A 5462-nucleotide genomic window follows, 5' to 3' on the forward strand; every position below is an offset into this window, starting at 1 on the left:
ATCGAAAGAATCGAAACTGAAATTCAAAACATCTTCGTGCGATGATAACACAAATGATTTTGTAGTGAATTTAATTAATTGATTAATTTTCAAATAATTTCTTATTTATTATTAGAGTAGCATCGATTTATTTTATTTTTTTCCCTTGGTAAAATATTTATTTGAAGCCTCACTAATTTTTGGAATAAAAGATCACAGAAGAAAAAACATGAACTAACGCAGTAGTAGAGAAAATATGTAAAACACCATGAACACAAATTCAAACAATTTTACAACTGATAAAAGTAGAAACAAGAAAATGCACTTCAAACTTGGGATACATCACAATGTAACATTAAGTACTTATTCAATTAGAAGACAAACAGACTTGAAACATTAATTCAGAATAATTAAGGATCGATCGAATAATTAATTACTAATTAACCAGAGATGTCAATGGACTTGACCTCAGGTTTCTTCACCTCCTCTTTGGGCACGGTGACAGTCAGCACCCCATTCTCCATCGCCGCCTTCACATCCTCCAATTTAGCATTCTCCGGCAGCCTGAATCGTCGGATGAACTTTCCGGAGCTCCTCTCGACACGGTGCCACTTGTCGTTCTTCTCCTCTTTCTCCTTGTTTCTCTCTAATTATCTGAAGAATATTCCCGTCCTCAACCTCAACCTTCACTTCTTCCTTCTTCAATCCGGGAACATCCACCTTGAACAAGTGTGCCTCCGGCGTTTCTTTCCAGTCGATGCGAGCGTTGGCCACGGCGGTTGTTTCTCCGGCGGTGGAGAATGGGAAGCCCTCAAATGGGTCCAAAACATCCAATGAAAATGGATCGAACACGTTGCTCCGACGGCCATTGGCAAAAAAACTCGGAATTAGAGACATTTTCTCTTTCTGCTGCAGATTAATTTGTTCGATGGACGAAGATTTTTGTAACTTGTTAGTGCTGAAAAAAGTCGCAAATAACGCTTGTTTAATTTATACAGGTGGGAAGACGATTCTCGCCCTTTCATGAAATTCTAAACTCAAACCAATTTCGCTAATCTTCCAACATCTTCTAGAAAATTCTCTCTCACTGGGCTAATGCTATGGCGCACCCGTTTACATTGTTTCAACTTTTTGTTTTTAATAATTAATATTAAATATTAAAGAAGAAGCATACTTTTCCTATATTAAATATGGAGTTTAGGTACTTATGATTAAACTCATAACGGAATAAAAATAATTCAGGGAAGATAAAACTATGGTTAGAGTCTTCAAACTTTTCGTTAATACTTCTTTGCTCTCAAAATCGGTCTAAAAAGATGACTCCTCATTGTGTGCTTGAGTTAGTCTTTTATAAGAGGGGCAATTTGCTATACGTTCTCCTGTAAGAGATTATATGTGTTAAAATCTATCTAATAAACTCTAATTTCCAGCAGATTTTATTATTTGTAATTTGTCAAAAGTACCCCTATGAATATATGGTAAAAATAAATCCTCGAAATCAAATCCCCTATTTTTCTCCCTATTATACTGCAAATCCAAAAATTAGAATTGCAAATCTCTTGATATCGATTTCTTCCCTGTTTCTTCAAAACCAAAATCTCCACAAATTCTGAAGCCTTCCATAGGTTTGGGTGTCTGAGTGTTAGCAATTTACAAGGTCGTTTGCAGTTTGCCTTCATTCTGTTTTCCTTCGTTCGATTTGTTGTTTCCCAATTTGCCTCGTGTCGTTTGCTGTTTAGAAATTGTTTGTTGTTCGGTAACAACTCAGGTTGTAAAAAACGCATCACCGCTACGAACGCCGCGCCACTACCGCAGTCGTCGTGTCCGCTTATGACTCTGTAAAATGCAAATAGCAAACTAAGAATTAAAACATCACATTATTGAATTTAAAACAACAAACTACCTATGAATTCGCCAAATGCAAACAGCAAACCGAACAAGTAAAAAAATCAGCATCATCTAATTACAAACAATAAAATGAAAATATGATATGCAATATTTAAATGCAAATAATAAAAATAAGAATACAAAACAAAAATATCATACATATCATAAAAATGCAAAAAACAACAATAAAATTATAAAAAAAATATTCTATCAATGCAAAAATTGCTATTTGCAGTTTGCAACAAAATCTACTGTTATCGGTTGCAATTTGCAGTTTATGTTTAATGTTGCAATTTGATTTTGTTGTTTCATTTTTTTTTTTTTTGTTTTTTTTGCTATTTATTGAACCAAAATCAATTAGAAATACAAACATACATTATAAACTCACTACAGATAAATACAAAACGAGAAAAAAAAACTCACTTTGTGCAAGCAAGGAGCGATTTATGTTTGTTGTCCACTTTCAACTCTCTCACCGAAAAATCATCTAATAATGTAAAGCTCCCATTTTTTTTTTCTTCTCTACAACATAATCCAAAAGAATTCGAATTCCAAAGGGAAAAAAAATCGAACAGATGTAATCGAGAAAGGGTTTAGAGAAAGAAAAAAGTTGATCGGAAAAAAAAAAATCGAAAAGGTGTTGATCGAAAAGAAGAAAAATCAGAAGAAAAAAGCGAGAGACACGAGATTGAAAGGAAGAGAAAGATGAGAGATTATATAGGAAGAAAGATATGTAAGATTGGAGAGAGAGGGAGTGATATATGAGATTTGTTTTCTTATTAATTGAGGGTGCTTATGTCCATATATTAATTGTTTTATTTTATTTATATTATTTTTTTTGTGATAAATGACCTATGCCTATATTCATCTACCAACTAGGATCTCTACCTATATAAGTCCAGAATAAGGGGTGTTTAGCCAATTTTCCCTTTATAAGATGGAAAAATTGGGGAAACATGCAGTTTCCTTGTGCAATTAGAATTTTCTTACTGCGCCTCTCGACCTGCTTGGACGGCCGTCTGGATTTTTAATTAAAATCCCAAACGGCCGTCTCAAATCCAGAGACTTTCTTTTTTCTTGAAATAAATTCGGATAGCCGTCTGGGCTTCAAGAGTAATTCTCGGACGACCGCCCGAGTTCTTGTCCTGACTTTTGGCTCCATTTGTTGTCCACATTTTCTTCTAAATTGCAGTTTTGACCCTCAGTTTGTCCCAGAAACACTAATAAATCAAAACTTTAAGCACCAATTATCAATAAAATACACCAAAAGCTCAAATTAAAAGATATAATTAAGTGCAAAAATATACATTTAACATCCCCTTAGTAGAGTGAGCGCCAAAGCCAACTCAAACATGGGTTCAAGAGTATTCACTTTTGTTGGAGAAATTGATCACCTCTATAATAAAAAAAAAAATCTATCTATATAATATATAAAAGTTGAATTACACCCTCAATTGCTTGACATTTGTCAATTTCAATTGGTGACATTATTCAATTTCATCCCATGTGGTAAATTGATTGGTGAAAATAAATCATCAAAAAACATGTTATCATTTTCAAAAATTAAAGATAATTAAATATATTTTATTATTTTATTAATATATTTATATCGTACCATTAATAAAATGCTCTAAATATATCAACTTTCTTGGAAACTCTAAATAGATTTATTTTTTAATTTAATTTAAATAATTTATTTAATTTGAATTTAGTTAATTTCAATTTAAAATCTTCCCTTATTATAACTGCATGATTGGTGGTGTTACGGAATTTTGTATTTTAATTCATAAACTTGGATTTATATTAAAACAATATTACAGAATAAATTATTTGATATTATATATTTTACATGAATACGATTAGAGAATATGTTTTCTTTTTTACTAATTTAATATTATATTAATATTATCTGATAAAAGTAAGATACATGTTCGAATTTACTATAATGCGAAAATTGGGACATTTTTGTTTCCGCCATGTGCATAGTAATATACTCCAAATTATTTACCATATTGAATATTATACTACATTAATTTCATGTCATTGTTTTAACTTTTCTTTTTTCTTCACCGAATTCAGTGACAATAAATTTTATGATTGATTTAACTTTTTTTAATTATATACTAATTTAAATACAAACTTTCTCATTATTATACTAATGCATTGAATAACATAAGTTAAGTTTAATCAATTGATAAAAAAAATGAATTGATTTTATATATTTCAAAATATAACAATGCTATTCTAAATCTTTTGTATTAAATTCGATTATTCACTTTATTTAATCAAAAAGATTAAGAATATCAATTGTATTGTTTAAGATGCATTATGATCGTATATACTATATATTGTATTCCACTAATAAATATTTCACTATGTTTCTGATAAATATAATTAAGTACATATCTAGAGCACCTCCAACCCAAAAGTATCAAAATGAGTTTGCAAATATGTATGTAATATTTAATATTTTATTTTGATATTTATCTAAATGTATTTGCTCCAACCATAGGTATTAAATGATACGATCGGTAATTAAAAATAATTAAATTGATTTATATATCTAATTGTCATATGTCATTTTCTAAATAGACACCGAGGTGGTTAAATCCATAACTCATGTTTGATATTTTATTTTGCATGATGTATTTTTACATTCCGAAAGATGAAATATCAAAATACAATTCTCATTTCATAACTCTATTGAAATTAAAAATTACTGTTTTTTAGTATGAAAATGGTTTATAACCCCACTCGAGTTGCTCTTACTTTAAATAGTTTACATTTACAAATACAATATCAATCGACAAATCAGTAGTTTCTACGATCCATTTTTAGTTACAAACTCAATAAGATATTTTATATTACATAAAAGACTACAATTATATGAGAGTAATTGCATAATTATGTGTGTCTTTTCAAATTGCGAATGTTTTGATGCAATATTTTGGCTATGGATAGAAAAAAATATCATATATCAGAGTATACCAACAAAATGTTATCTAACAAATACCAAATTAGTGGTTATCATTTCATTTGGTACGATATTGGTAGCATATCGAATTTATACGAGATTTACTATAATCCATTATAGTATGGGTAAAGATATAGGCAACCTATCATGGGAAAAATTATGTTTAGCTACAAATATTCTGACTAATTTAAAAAAAATATATATTTTAAACCATATGAAAATAAAAATATTAATGTAGGGTATTATAGCGTAAATAATTGATTATTAAATATTTTAACACTGTATATATATATATACCACTATATTTTGGTATCGGAATACATGAGTTCTTTTGTCTAACTTATAAGTTATGTAATAAATTAGCAAAATATTCTTAATTTTTCTAGTTTCCCATCTTATTTAATAAGATATATTTATTTTGTTAATTTCCATTTTTTAAATATTTGTAAAATAAAATTATTTATTTTATAATGTTTATAAGAATCTAATATCGATTCTATATTTCTATATATGTTTTTTTTAAATCATAATATATTCTACTGATTTACACAAAAATTCAATTAATTTTTAGTTTTCTATTTATTATTTATATAAGCATTTTATAGTGGCTTTTGTTTACTTG

General features: G+C 28.9%; 1 pseudogene; it reads right to left on the minus strand.

Annotated features, from left to right (window-relative positions):
- Positions 1 to 324: 324 nt before the first annotated feature.
- Positions 325 to 876, minus strand: LOC105960347 (17.8 kDa class I heat shock protein-like; annotated as a pseudogene).
- Between the last annotated feature and the right edge of the window lie 4586 nt (positions 877 to 5462).

This window comes from Erythranthe guttata, chromosome 6 (genome assembly GCF_056151865.1).
Source record: "Erythranthe guttata isolate IM_541 chromosome 6, IM_541, whole genome shotgun sequence".
Lineage (NCBI taxonomy): Eukaryota > Viridiplantae > Streptophyta > Magnoliopsida > Lamiales > Phrymaceae > Erythranthe > Erythranthe guttata.